Here is a 16339-nt window from a genome sequence, read left to right on the forward strand (position 1 = left end):
GAGGCAGTGTAAATGGCAGTTTTCCTCTGAGACTTCTCCAGTATCTAAGAATTCTTGGGAGATTACTACCAGAGCACTCACTATTCCTGTGGCTAGATAAATTTGACGTGCTGCTTTTTGGAAAGCCAAATCAGTTCAGGGCTTATTCACTTAGTAGTAAGGTCCTGGGGAGTATTGTTAAGCAAGGAGACATTGGGGTGCAGGCTCATAGTTCGTTGAAAGTGGAGTCGCAGATAGACAGTATTGTGAAAAAAAACACTTGGTACGCTTGCTTTTGTTGGTCAGTGCATTCAGTATAGGAGTTGGGAGGTTATATTGTGGCTGTGCAGGACATTGGTTTGGCCATTTTTGGAGTATTGTGCACAATTCTGGTCTCCCTCCAAAAGGAAGGATGTTGTGAAACTTGGAAGTTTCATAAGAGATTTACAAGAATGTTGCCAAGGTTGGGCGGTTTGAGCTATAGGGAGAGGCTGAATAAGCTGGGGCTATTTTCCTTGGAGCTTCAAAGGCTGAGGGGTAAGATTGTTGAGGTTTATGAAATTATGAGGGGCATAGATAGGGTAAATAGGCAATGTCTTTTCGCTGGAGTGGGGAGTCCAAAACTAGAAGGCGTAGGTTTAAGGTGAGAGGGGATAGACATAAAAGTGACCTAAGGCACAACTTTTTCATGTAGAGAGTGGAGCATGTATGGAATAAGCTGCCGGAGGAAGTGGTCAAGGCTGGTACAATTACAATGTTTAAAAGGCATCTCGATTGGTAAAAGAATAGGGAGGTTTTGGAAGGATATGGGCCAAATGCTGGCAAACGGGAGTAGATTTATACAGGATATCAGTCAGTCATTGACAAGTTAGACCAAAGTGTCTGTTGCTGTGCTGTATATCTCTGAATCTATGACTCTATAAATCTTTTAGAATCCTAATATGCATTCTATCAAGTCCAGGGGCAAAGTCAGAATTCACACAACACCAGATTATTGTCCAACAGGTTAACATGAAATCACAAGCTTTCTGAGCACTGCTCCTTGGTCAGGTGCAGACGCCAATAAATCCCCAGGGCCTGATAACCTACATTGCAGCGTACCTGAGGAAGTGGCCCTTGACATGGTGGCTGCATCGGTAGTGTTGTTTCAAGATTCTGTAGGCTCTGAAATAACTCCTATCATTGGAGTGTAGCTAACATAAACCCACTATTTAAAAAGGAGTTGGAGAGAATTCAGAGTATAATGTTCCAGTCAGGCTGACATTGGTGAAAATACTCAGACGTTGCTGAAAGACTTAATTTTCAACAGTCTGACAGAATTGGGCAGAGTCAGCATGAATTTGCAAAAGAGAAGTCATACGTGATAAGTCAAGATTTTGAGGATGTAATTGGTAGAGTTGATAAGAATGAGCCAGTAGACCTAGACTTTCAGAAGTTTTCAATAAGGTCCCAGATGAGAGTTTATAAGATGCTTCATTGTGATTTGAACAAGTTGAGCAATTGGGTAAATACATGACAAATATACAGTTAAATGTGAGGTTAACCACTCAGGTAGCAAAATCAGGAAAGAAATTAAATGAATAGCAATAGATTGAGAAAGAGAAAGGTGCAACTAGACTTGAGTGTCTTTGTACACTCATCATTGAAAGTATGAAGGCACAAGTTCTCGTCTCAGTCCTTTAAATGTGCAGTGGAGACATGAGAGGCAATTAGTCCTAGTCTGAAGTGAATGGCTCCTGCTATGGAAGTTGATTGCCCCTGCCCTGGTAAATGCTGGACCTGGTCTGAGAGTTGGTGGCTCCTGAGCTGGGACATGAATACTCCTGGTCCAGGGCAAAATAACTTTTACTGGAGGAGTCACAGAAACTTGAGTAAGGAAATAAAGGCACTTGGTTTGTTCAAGAACTGGATCCTCATAATGGCTGATGACTCATTGTGGAAAACTTTGAAACTTTGCAGTAAGATCTGGCTGACATTTAGAAATAGTGGTAGCACCTACATTCTCATTACTTGACACTGAGATAGATGTCTTCCTGCCTGCCCCAATATGATTTGCTGAACCTCACAACGAGAGCTTGTTTATTGGCCAGCAGCCTCATGGTTGCATTTGGCCAGCCACTTCTGTCCCAAAAGGCAATGTTGCATGCTTCCTAGTCTAACAGCTCCACCAAGCCTCTGACAATAAACTCCACCCAATATGGGGAATACAGTTTAGACCCAGGAACAAGGCATCAATGTATTTCTAAAATCCAGGACTGTGGAACAGTGCAGAGATTCAAGCATTGATAAGAATCAATGAAATCTTGTAAACAGTGTTGCAACGTTGGCAGGAGTACTGTAGATTGGGAGGCAGAAATTTCGCATTTGGTGCTAGTAAAATGCTAGGGTGGAAAGCATAGTTCATTTAAAAGATGATGTGCTTTTTCCATGCTTAGAGATATAAAATAGATGTCTGTGAACAGCAGCATGAGGGTTTGCAAGTACAAAGAACACCCAAATTGAAACATTTGTATCAAAAGACAGTTAGCAGGCCAAGTAGCAGTTTTATTTTGTTACTAGTTTTTGAATTTAGCCAATCAATTTGACCCAAGCACTTCAATAGCAAAAACCAACAAACTTCAAAAGTGATTGTTTTGACAACATAGGACCAACCCTATTGTAAGAACTTGATATGCCATACAGGGTATAAAAGGAGAGGGCAGTTGGACAAATACAGGAGAGCTAACTGCTATCTGCCAGGGTTGACAGCTCTCAGCTCTCAAAAAAGAATAATTGGCACTCACAATCTTCTCTAAGTCTTGAAGAAACACCACTTAAAGAACAAAGGTGCCTATGGCACACTAGTTAATATTCCTGACAGAAGAATTGACAGAGAAGGTTCTCATTTGGCAGAGAAAGCACAGCAAATTCCGGGAGACATGTAACCTGGTTATAATTTTGAGAAGCTAATTTTTAATATATATTTTATGTAAGTGGTACTTATATTTATTGGAACAGTATTCCATTAGAATCTTGTTTTATTTGAGAATAGTCACTAGTTAGAAGGGGTTTATTAGGTTTCCTCATTGTCTAGTTAATTTGTGCAATATAAGAGTCAGATAAATAGATTGTTACTAGATGATTGTAAAGTGAGTGTCAGGGATTTATTTTATTCAACCACTAGAAGTTACAGAAAAGCTGTTTGTACCACCTTTCTTACTCCTTTTACAGATTATAGGGCAAGGTGCTTCTCTCTGAGTGTTTTGGTTTTAGTTCTCAGAGGAGCACCAACGTTCGCTTTATAACACACAGGTACAAAAAAGGTTGGAAGGCCAATGAATATTAACCTTCAGGTTCTGATAAATTTGCAGTGGTCCCCGGCAATGCTAATATATTGCAGCTACAATGTGTGGCATTCAGAACTCTGAATCATGCCTCACGAAGAATATTTTTGCCTCCAAGGGTGAGCAGTGCCGATTCATTGCAATAATATTGGGGCTAAATGAGTTACATTATGAGGACAGGTTGGTAGCCCAATGTATTTCCTTGAGTGTAAAATCAATGACCTAATTGAAGCATTTCAGATGATTAATCAATTTGACAGGCTGGATAGGAACTACTTCCAAAACTTGGGATAAGTTTAAACTCTAAAGGCAGTTTAATTGGGAGTGATGTTGTCAGGGTGCACCTCTTCACGCAAAGGAACGAAGCAAAAGGAGTAAGCCTCTTCAACCTGTTCTGCCATTCGATGACATTATGGCTAATCTATAACCTAACTCCATATACTCACATTTGCCCTGTGTCCCTTAATACTTTTAGTTAACATAAATCATAATCATACTTTTAAAATTAACAATGAGCCATTTGTCAACTACTATTTGTGGAAAGAGCATCGAAATTCTACCACCATTTGTGTTAAGAAGTGTTCCCTCACTTTGCCTCCGAAATAGCTGTCTCTAATCTTTAGGCTTTGTCCCTTGTCCTAAATTCCCCAATTTGCAGCAACACTTTTTTTAGAGCCATGGAGCCATAGAGTCATATAGCATGGAAACAAACTCTTCAGCCCAACTCATCCGTGCCGACCAGATATCCCAAACTGAACAAGCCCCATTTGCTAGCGCTTGATCATATCACTCCAAACCTTTCCTCATCATGTATCTGTCCAAATGCCTTTTAAATGTTGTAGTTGTGCCCAACTCTACCTCTCCCTCTGGTAGCTCATTCTATATGTTCACCACCCTCTGTGTGAAAAAGATGCCCTTTGGGTCTCTTTTAAATCTTTCTCCTCTCACCTTAAACCTGTGCACTCTAATTTTGAACTCTCATAGCCTTGGAAAAAGACCTTGCATATTCACTCTGTCTATGCCCCTCATGATTTTATAAACCTTTATAAGGTCACCACTCAGTCTCCAATACTCCATTGAAAAAGTGCCAGCATATTCAGCCTCTCCTTATAACTCAAACTGTCCAGACTTGGCAACATGCTTGTAAATTCTTTCTGCACAATCAAATAACCCCTTAATCTTCTAAATTCCAGGGAATACATCCTTGGTTTATGTAATCTGGCATCATACTTGAACCCCTGAATTCCAGGCATCACTGTAGTAAGTCTGCGCTGCATATCCTCAAAGGCCAGCACAGTGGTGGATGGAAATGCAAGCAATTAATGCACAGGAGCGTTCCTCAATTATTGATTTAGTAAACAATATTGGCTAAGGTTTCCTGTTGCCTGAGACATTGGGAAATGTTCCCTTTCTTCTGTGAATAAGTCCATTTGACATCTCTTCAGCAAGATTGGATCTTTGAAAATACAACACTGATTCAATATTACACTCATCATTACACACTGTTACAAACGCTAAATAAGATTATTTACTTAAGTTTCTTGGATGGGACCTGATACAGGAGCAAGAATGCCATTTCTGAGCCAAGGTTTTTTTTCTAAAGTATATGCTTTACTCATACAAGTTGTAAACACAAACAAGATGCAAACATTTCATTGAATACTACAGAACTTGGAAAACAAATTAACTTGTGCAACTGTAACAGTTTTATACTCACCTGATATGTTCTACATCAGGTAATCAGCCCGAGGGGAAAACATGTGAAATGACAAAGTTACAGAAAGTCAAATCAAAATCAAGTTCTCCACACATGTTTCACTCTGATATGCCCCAATATATTTTTGACACTGTTTATTTACGCCATGCATTCTTTGTAAGGCACATAATGCAAGTGGTATTACAGTTGCCAGTGCTCTCTAGCTGAATGGCCTTAGTAAGTGACCATTCATCATTGTGCCTTCGCAGTGGCTGTTCCAATATGTAGTGCATCTCTGTGCAGGTAGTGCGAACTTTGATATGTGCCAGTCGGCTGCGTTTGGTGAGGGTCAACGGCACTCATTGGAAGACCAGCAAATTTCAGGCAGCTCAAGAGCACCTTTCACCAAGTTGATGGACCTCTAGCTCAGTTGATGGTTTATTTGTCTCAGAAACAGCCTTTAGAACACAGTGGCCTGTGTCACAGGGTGAACTTTGACAAAAACCACTGCATCGCTTTCCAACCTTCATCACAATGGTGCATTCCATCAGGTGTTGAACAACAGAACCATAGTCACTTCAATGGCAATGTACAGAGCAGGTAAACATCAAGAGGGTGAAGGAAAGTTCTGATGAAAAATGTCTTTCTCACCACAAGAACCCATCGCCAGCCCCAAAGTGCTTGTTGATAACTTCTGGCATTCTGTCTACCCCAGTCCGGCACCTCCACATCAAATTACTTTGACAGTCTGCTCAGAATCAACATACCTTGATACACAAACATCCTTCAACCGCATTTGCAGGAGAATATCAGCATTTTCATTTATTTACACTACAAAATCCTTTAGTACTTAGTACTCACAAAAAAATGCAATATCATGCGCAGTTGTGTCACTTCCAAGGACATTGACGTGTGTCACAGCTTGAGTTGGAATCAAATTGGTGTTTCAAAATCATGCTTCAAAATCAAAATAAGCCTTAACTCTATTCTCAAAGACCACGCTATATTACATTTCCAAGTTCACAGCAACTGTATCTGTTTTTGAACGAAAACTGAGACATTATCTTTAATACTTGCGTGGCTTCAGTATTGTGGGTTCATCTCAACAAACCGGTTTGGTTTCAGTGTCGCCCAACCCCAGGCATAAGCTGGTACATCAAAAGTTCAACTTAGATTACCAAAATATTTCTGATAAAATTCCTCATGAAAGATTGAATGTAACGGACAGGTAGGTAAAAGCAAGATGTAGACAAACTGCTGGCGTAAACAAAGAAAGCAACAGTTACCTGTTAGGGAGCTAGCAAGGAGAAGAATGAATGCAGTGCCCATGTTAATTTTGGTGACTCCCAAACTACACTGAATCTGAAGTAAAATCTTAGAATGTAATTAGATTTAGTTACATTTACAGTCAATACCAAGATAAGAGCCCAATTTGGTACAGAGAAAGCAACCAAAGGCCGACAAAAGTTGTCAATAAGAAACTTAATAGGAATGCAAGATCTATACTATGGTGAATGGTGTAAAACAGCTGAAGGGGAAAAGGATCTATGAGTGACAGCAAAACAAATGTTTAATGAGCAAATCACTGGACAACAGCAGGAAATAAAGCCAACTGCTTACTTATATTGATAGGCTATTTGAATGTGAAATCAAAACTGTTGTGCTAATATTCTGGAGGGCCTTGGTTAGATTAATCCTCCAATATAATATTCGCCAATGATGTGGAGGTGCTGGCGTTGGTCTGGGATGGATAAGGTCAGAAGTCAGACAACACCAAGTCATAGTCCAACAGATTTATTTGAAATCGCAAACTTTCGGGATGTTGCCCCTTCGTGAGGTGAAGTGATGAATGGGCAATGCTCTGAAGAGCTTGTGATTTTCAAATAAACCTGTTGGACGATAACCTGGTGGCATCTGATTTCTGTATTCACCATATTCACTAAGAATACAGTGAAAACTTGAATATAGGAAACTTGAGAGATGTGGAGGTGGGTGATTTGAGGAGCATGAGCCCGAATCTCTCACCCAAAGGCTTGCTACATGAAAAGGCACAAGAACCTGCCACTCCGTAGTGTTGAAAGGGAAAAACAGAGAAAGCCCAATAGTTTGTACAAAATATTTTTTCACACAGGTAACTTCAAAGTAGAGATAACACAGTGTGGAGCTGGAGGAACACAGCAGTCCAGGCAGCATCAGAGGAGCAAGAAAGATGATGTTTTGGGTCAGGACCCTTCTTCAGAAAAACTAAAATTCAAAGTATATAAGGATATTACAGTTGTGGGAAACAAAACTGGTAGAAGGACAATTTAAGTCAAATATCTGGGGTAATTTCTTTGTAGAGGGCCAAGATGTCAAATGGTCTTCTCAGGGGTGTATAGATGTAAAAATATTTAGCCCATTTAGACAGCTGGATAATGTGGTAGCTGGAATATAAGCTTTATTTTCAATGTGTGTTTTAAAATTATTTTTAAAGAATTTCCCTCACCTGCAACCCTTGTGATCTTGCATTTCACAGTTTCCCATTAAGGACCTAGCCATTTGATCGTGTATCACTTGTGTGAGACAATGAGTTTCCTTAAGATGTTGTTACTTTCCAATTCAAACCTACTGATATTTCAACAGAAAGTCATGTTTAAGTCTGCAGTTTAAAGAGTCTTGTGTCACCAAATAAGGACATCTTTGACACTATCATCATGGAAATGTGGCAAATGCAACGTAATGCTCTAAATTGTAACCTTCAAACAGTCTCAGCATTTTATTTAAAGGCACTATGATTTCAGTCTGTTCCCATTTAAAAATAAACTTTACTTCGGTTTCATTTCATCTCCCTTTCAATACAAATTCCTAAATGCTAAACAACCTTCAATTCGAGTCACACTTATTAAACTCTCTCATTTTGCATTTATTTTTTAACACTAACTACAGACTCTTGAGATAGTTATAGTGGGAATGTTCAGGAAAACTGACCAATTTGCCTTTTGTGGGTTGTTACAGGTAGAAAACTGTGGTGTAGCATGATGAACGTTAAGAACTGGTTCCTGCTCTCTAGCAATGAAGTGCTCCTTAAAGCTCTGGACTTCGTTAATGAGTTGAAAGTTGTCACAACAAATCTTACTGTTTAACATCAGAAAGTTGACAATGACAGTGATACACATTGTAAATGTAGTCACAATCATAGTTCATCAGACTTGTTGCTGTTCTGTCAGATTTTAACAAATGAACGACCAAATGTAACATTTTATTACTTTTAATTAAGTTTTTTTGACACATTTGATGCTGCCATCTAGTGTTTTGTTTATGTCTCTCCATGAAGATTTAATACTGCTGGCTGTTGCCACCCAGTGGTCATTTTGATAATACAGAATTGCCGACTTGGTATATGCTCATAACGCACTGAGATAGCTAGTTACAGATATATTACACAGTCACTAATTTCTCTTCTTTTCACATTTAAGATCATGTGCTCTCTGTGTTTCTTCCTGAGAGTTTGACTCTTGCTTTTTCCAGAGTGATCCGACTAATCTCTAAATTGCAAGTGTGTTCTGATTCTGCCCACATTGTTGTATTAATGCTCAGTGTTGTGTCTAACTTCATCACATCATCACAAAGTTTCCCCAGGGTGCTAATCCTCTTCCTAAACAAAGATTGTCTCATTCATCACAAAGAAGCACAATGAAAACAAAATTGAATGAAGTAACATCAAGATTCCAGGGAAGGGAATGAAATACGCTTTAGAAAAACAAGCAGGAGCATGGAACCATTCTGAAAAAGGGTCACTGGACTCAAAATGTTAAGCCTGTTTTCTCTCCCCAGGTATTAGACCTGCTGAGTTTCGTCAGCAATTTTTGTTTCCGTTTGTTTTCAAATGTCCAGTATTCACAGTTCTTTATTTTTAATTTTTGGACATGGAGCAGTTAGTGAAGGTATGAAGTTATTAAGATCAGGGGCTTAGGCTTTCTCCATCAACAGAAATGTCATGTGCCTTCCTCAGTAATGTCCTGGTGATCTGGCCATGGGGTAAACAACGTCCCAGAATTGAAGTGCCCTGAGAATTGCCAGGGAACAGCACTAACCGGAGGTCTATCAAAAGAGTCTCTATGAAGAGACAAACAGTGCAGCGCCTGGGCAAACTTTAAATGCAATATTTTGCTGCACACTCTAGAGTCTGAAAATGTTTGCATCGATGACTTTTCCACTTCTGATACTGATGTTTGAGTGTCAGGGTGTAACAGGTCTCTCTCTCCATTTTCCAGCTGTATTGATGACAGGAAGTACAGTGATAAAAGACTATGGAGTGCAACCAGCAAAGTGCATTGAATGCACAATGAGATAAAAGATTATCTTATTGAATAGAGAAGCCAACACAAAGGGCCAAGTGGCCTAATACTATTACTAAGTACTATGTTTATAGACTCATAAATGGTAACAGCACCAAAAGAGGCCATTTGACCCCTTGCGTCCACACTAGTCAAGATCTGACTATATTAATCCATTTTTCCAGTGTTTGGACCATAGCCCTGAAGGTTATGGCAACATTAGGGAATATCGAAATATGCTTAAATGTTACAAGTTTTTCTGATGCATCCACTCTTTTAATTCATGAGTTCCAAAACCATAAAACCGTAAGACATAGGAGCAGAATTGAGTCTCCTCCGCCATTCAATCATGGCTGATAAGTTCCTCAACCCCATTCTCCTGCTTTTCCCCATAACATTCCCTGTAAAACCCTATCACATTCTAAGTGAAAAAAATTCTCTTTAACTCTCCGCTTACCTTTTGACCTCTTACCTTAATTCAATCCTCCCTGGTTATTAACCCCTCTATAAATGTAAAAAGTGCCTTCCGATCCAGCCTAATTATGCTTCTCATAACCTTACACTCGATAAAATTGGCCTCTTGTTTATCGGGTCCATTCTTTCCTCCCTGTTTTTAATAAGGGGACAAGATTTGCAGCTCTCCAGTCCCCTAACACTTCACATGATATCAGACAGGATTTGTAAATTACTGCCAGGACCTCTGATATCTCGTATCCTACCTTCCTCAACAGCCTGTGTTATATCTTTTATATATAGGCCTGCTTAAGACTGCCAAATCTTTCAGGACATATTTTCTTTCTGTCTCTCTTTCTCTCTCTCTCTCTCTCTCTCCATATTAAGCTCTTCTAATACTTCACAATCCTCCATTCTGATGTCTATGTCTCTATTATCCTTTTTCATTGTGAAGACCAATACAAAGCATTCAATAACGACTGTGCTCACATCTTTCTGGGTCCACATAGAGATCACAGGTATAGTGGTTCTATCTTTTACTCTAATTATTTTGATGCTCTCTGCACATTTAAAACCACTTCAGAGTTTCCATTATCCTACTAACAGATGCTTTCTCATGCATTCCATTTTGTTTTCTAATTTCTTAAGATCCTACTGCAATTTTATACTTCTCTAGGGACTCAGCATACTGAACCCTCAGTATCTACTATAAGCCTCTCTTTTCCCCTTAATCCTAAACTTCTTGACCTTTGACTTCTGTAGTTCTCTGGCCTTGGTCCAATTCTTAGTCCTTCTGTTCTGATAGTTTTATGGGCAAGTAGCTGTTCCGAGTCCATTTGGGTCAAATCACACGATAACTTATTAAAATTAGCCTTTCCTAATTTGGAACTTTTATTCCTGGCCCATCATTATCCTTTTCCAATAAACATCCTAACTCATGAGTTATGGCCATGATCTCCAAAATTATCCCCTGCTGATAGACCTCCCACCTACCTAGGCTCATTTACAAACATTTGATCCAGGATCTTTAAATGTTTTCAAGGGGTTAGATATAGTTCTAAAGTTTAAAGGGATCAATGGGCATGGGGAGGAGGAGAGAACAGAGTATTGAGCTCAAAGATCAGCCATTATCATATTGAATCATGGAGCAGGTTTGAAGGGCTGAATAGCCTTCTTCTGCCCTTATTTTCGATGTTACTTTTCACCACTTTTTAGGCTTTCTAAGTACTGTCTAAAAAGGGTTTTGTTGAAGGCAATTTAAAAATCTGGTTTCCTCTCTACCTTCCAGACAAATGATATCACAGCTAATATTTGAGTAATTAAAATCCCCTACTATCAGTGCCTTATTATACTTACACTTTCCTGAAATTTGATTGCTTATTTGATTGTCTCTCTGACTGTTTGAGGTCGACAGCACAAACCCAACAATGTGTTGGCCCTTTTGTGTCTTTTACTTTTACTTATGTGGCTTCATTTGATGATCCTTCCAAGCTATCATCCATCTTAATTGCTTCAATTGATTTTTTTGATCAATATTGCAAAAGTCCTCCCCAATCATCTACTCCCCTCTCTGTTTCCTTGGAATATCCTATATTCAGGAATGTGAGCTGCCAGTCCTGCCTATCTTTCAGCCAAGTCTTGCTCATAGCTATGTGCCCCTCCTGCCCCCACCAACGCCCCCCCCCCATCCCCATTTCTGATGAAGGGTCTAGGCCCAAAACATCAGCTTTCCTGCTCTTAAGATGCTGCTTGGCCTGTTGTGTTCATCCAACTCTACAACTTGTTATCTCGGATTTTCCAGCATCTGCAGTTCCTATTATCTCTGGGTGAAATAATACCTTGTTTAGAGTTGAACGTCTGATCAAATTTAATACATTGTAGAACAGCAGCAAATTTAGCAGCCACTTAACCTATTTTCTAGAGACTAGTTCGTTTTTGCTGATTACTCTTCTGTATCAAATAAATTTTTCACAATTCTGTGCTAAATTTATTGCAATCCACCCCCCACCCCGCTCTTTCTCATCAACTAAAGAATTTGGCTGCTTAACTAATAACATTCAGAGGTTTGAGATAGATACTCAAAGGCTCCAGATGGAAATCACTGATGGGAATGGTGAAGCCCAACAAATATTTTTTAAACAGTTAACTGCGTCTTTTTTGAATTTAAAGTATTGCATGTCAAGTTCAAAAGACACTGTCATGGAGAGCCATGTCTAAACAAATCACAGATAGATCTGTGTTGAATTATGAGCTTGGTTGTTTCCTTAAGCATGCTGCCTGGAGACAACTGGCTAGTTGTCAAAATATATTGAGTTAAGCTGGGACATGATGTCTGTGCTTGAAACTGGTTTATAACTCTAATGTACTATGATTAAATTAAAGAAGCCAGTACCATACTAAATGTGGAAAAATGTTTCATTTTTTATCCTATTTATATTACCTTTTTATCTGTGCCGCCAGCTTGATTTTCATCCCCGGTTTTTTATTCCTTCTTGATGAAATCAAAACTTCAAAACCGTATCCCACTTTACGATAACTCAGTACGACTGCAAAACTCTGGAACAATCTCTTCTATTTCTCTACCAGCCAGAACGGCTTAAGAGCCCGACTTTGTTGCGGTAGTGACAGGTGCTCAATTGATAGCACTGTTGCCACCATTACAGCCTTTCTTCACACAAAATGAACAAAATACACATATTAAAAATAAATTTTGATTACATAGACTCAGGTAAACGAACAGTTCACTTACATGTTTAACCATTTAGATAAACAAACATTTTCCTTCAGGTTAGGATCTCCCTGTCTCTGGGTCAAAAGGTGTGTGTTCGAATCCCACCTCAGATGCCATAGTCACAGAGATGTGCCATAATACATCAAAATTAAAGGTAAATGGACAAAACATTCCTTTAGACTAGGAGCAATTGGAGCAGTCCAACAATAGGCACCCTATTGTGAAAACAATAGCTTGAGAAATCAATTTTTATCATGTTCTATTACAGTTTTACCTGAACGGGTGTTCTGAAATAGCTTTTTCTCAACTTCATATTTGTTTGGATAATTTCTTTATCCGAGAAATGTAAAGATAACGTCCTTAATTGCAATGAGCTAATGTCTTTTTAATTGCAAGCATGCCTCTTCACAAAACCAAATTATACCTTAACTATTGGAAAAGTGCCCCAGGAACAGATCCAAAGGTATACCTTACTTCTCATGAAGGTGAGAAATATAAAACATTCCTCCAGCCCACATAAATCACTCCTGTGAACTCTTGCAAATTAATGTCCTCTATCCAGCACCCCCATATCCCTTCATATCCACTCTGCCAATTCGGTGCCTACTCCTACCCACCAACCATCCCTCGTTACCTATTATGCCAACTTAGTGTACTCATCCAAAAAGAAGAAAAAATATTAAGACTTCATTTACTTTCCCATGTTGTAAATGACAAAAAATTGAGATTTGTACTCTCATTCATACACTTACATTTTGGTATTCCTTGACAGGCTGACACTTGTTGCTACTTTATTCACAGGGCATGGCTCTGGTTGACACTTGCAGACACTTGTTTTCAGGCCTTGGCAAGTTGAACAGATCGGAGGGCTGTATACCTCCACTGTTAACAGTTTCAAAGAGCACCCGACCCGACATCCCAACATCATAGGATTTATGATCCCCATCCCAAAGGATCCCAGATGCGTCTCACCCTGCCCAAAGGATAACTGATCAACACTCCATATTTATAAGGACATCTCAGCTTCCCAAAGTACTGTCTAAATGAAATGCACTAAGAGCAAACCTGCTCTTAGCTGGTCTAACCTCCACTCTCCAAGTCTCAAACTCCAGATACTTTAAAATCTGATTAGAATGGAGCCAGCAGGTCATTTAAATAGTCAGCTGAGTCTGGGAACCGTACATGGGCAAATTGTGGTCCTCCCCAATCCCAGCTCTGTGAAAATGGGAGGTAATGGGTGAAGGGGCCAGGACTTGCAATTCCCAAGACATATTGTCACTTTTGCCACGGCAGAGAGGCTCTTTATCAGGGTGAGAATTATGGCCTAAGCCTCCATTCAATGGATGTAAAAGGTTCCATTACGTTATTTTGCATCAAATCAAGAGCGTTCTTGCTGATGCCCTGTACAATACTTTGCCTTGAGTTAACATCACTCAAACAGATGAGCTGGACATTATTAAATTGTACTTTGTGGACCCTTACAATGAATAATTTGGCTACTCTATTGTGATAGTGATTATGCTTTGAAATATTTTGTTGGCTGCAAAATGGGAGGTCTGAGGCTCTGAGAATTTCTTCAGCTGCATTTATTATTTGGATGAATGCATTGTGGGCCATTTCTACTTAGTACGTAATTCTTGATGTTTCACTTTGTGTTTTGGTGCCACTTTAGGCTCAACGCCATTTTAAACAATAAACATCACCAAGGTTTAGAGCTTCAATTTAGATTTACACTTAGAATTAGTGAAGCATTTAAAATAGCAGCATACCATGGTCTGCCTAGAATGAGTAGCAGTATGGTTTTATGTTTCTCCATCAGTTTCTGGATTCCAGTCTCCATGGTTTGGTGCTGCACCATGACAGCTCTCATTTATGAGAATTCTGTTTCTTTGATTTTTTTTCCCATTGATTATGTTTAATTGATATAAGGGTTTCAAGAGAAAATTATTAGGTAGGGAATAGTACAGATGCATACAGATAGTTTTATTGCCTGAGTGACTGATAGCAAATACTGACAAGTTACTTTGTCTTCTTCTGACAAGCACATTTATGCAGTTTGTCATGTAGACACATTATCCAGCTACTACCAGGAGCAACAATGATAGCTGCCTTTCCTCCACCCTGTTTGTTGAAATTATTTCACAGGATGAGAATGTCACTGGCCAGGCCAGCAATTACTGCCTATCTCTAATTGCCCAGATGGCAGTTAAGAGTCAACTACAATGTTGTGGATCTGGAGTCACATGTAGACCAGACCAGGTAAGAATGGTGATTTCTTTCCCTAAAGGACATTAATGAACCAGATGGGTTTTTTCAACAATTGGTAATGGATTCACTGTCATCATCAGATTCTTAATTCCAGATTTTTATTGATTTCAAATTGTACTATCTGCTATGGTGGGATTCAAACCTGGGTCCCCAGAACATTACCTGGGTCTCTGGATCAATAGTCCAGTGATAGTACCGCGGGCCATCACCTCCCCTGGTCTGGTGGTCCTATTGTAGGATGTCTATTGCTACTCTAGCCCAACTTGGAGTCAGGCAACGTAGGTGTAGGTCATCTACCTAGCTTATCGACTGGAAAACCAAGAGAAATTTGTTCATTATTGCAGACAATTCCAATATTCATGAGACATTTGTAAGGTTTTTATTTACAGAATTCCATAAAAGTATCCTAACTGCTATTGAAAGGGTGATGGTGAGCCACCTTCTTGAACCAATGCAATTTGTAGTGAACTCATTGCCAGTAAAAATCTGAAATTAAAAAGAAAAGCCTAATGACAATTACATGTCCATTCTTTGTTGTTATGAAAACCACTCTGTGTCACTAATGTCCTTTAGGGAAGGAATTCTGCCATCTACACTTGATCTAGCCTACATGTGACTCCACAGCAAAGAGGTTGACTGACCATTGGGTAATAAACGCTACCCTAGCTAGCAACATCAACATTTTATGAATGAATGAATAAAAAATGGCATTGTTAGATCGGGAGTTCCAGGATTTTGATCTCCAATGTTGAACCAGTTTTAGGCTACTATCCTTTTTCATACACTGGGTTTTCTAATCTAATTACTCACTCAAAAATTGACTCACCAAATCATTAAATACATACAAACTGGATATATAACCAAGAGTTGGTTCCTTGATTGAATGAGTGAGGGATGATCCTTTGTGAATCAGCCAATTAAAAAAAAACACAAATCTGATTTTGATTTCTCATTTGCTAATTTCAGGGGATTTGGTTCATAAATTTACAAACCTTACCCTCAGCAAATACTGCACTAGTGGATTGGTCAGCCAGCTAATCAGCTCCCAAACATTCATGCCTACAACTTCTGAGATTAACTTTTAAGTTGTTCACTAATTTATTTTACATTCTAATAGTTCATTCAGAATGGGGCCGATTAGGTCAGTGGCTAATGGTTAGCCTGTGGTTCAAAGTAAAGGCAACAGTGTGGTTTCTATTCCTGTTTCAGCCCTGACCTATGGCTGGAAGCCAATGGAAAGCCACCAGTGGCCAAAATCTGCTGTGAAAACAGCTCAGGAGGTAGAATCAGCATATAATGAGCTAAGGAATTGCATTTGGATAGAGCATGAATGAAACACATCTGGAATAATCATTAAGTGATTCCTGGCAGCGATTGCGTTAATCAAAAAAAGCAAGAGGTGGTGGTTTGAACCTATCATTTGCTATTGTCATACATTCAATGTCAAACAAATCTTTTGCAATGTATCATTGTGAGCTAAACTAAGTTGTTTTCTTTCATTTTCAAGCCTTTGTCAGCAATGGGATAGCTGCAACTGTAATGGTAAAAGGACATTGCTTTTTCAGGACTGCTC

The sequence above is a fragment of the Stegostoma tigrinum genome, chromosome 4 (genome assembly GCF_030684315.1).
Source record: "Stegostoma tigrinum isolate sSteTig4 chromosome 4, sSteTig4.hap1, whole genome shotgun sequence".
Classification (NCBI taxonomy): domain Eukaryota; kingdom Metazoa; phylum Chordata; class Chondrichthyes; order Orectolobiformes; family Stegostomatidae; genus Stegostoma; species Stegostoma tigrinum.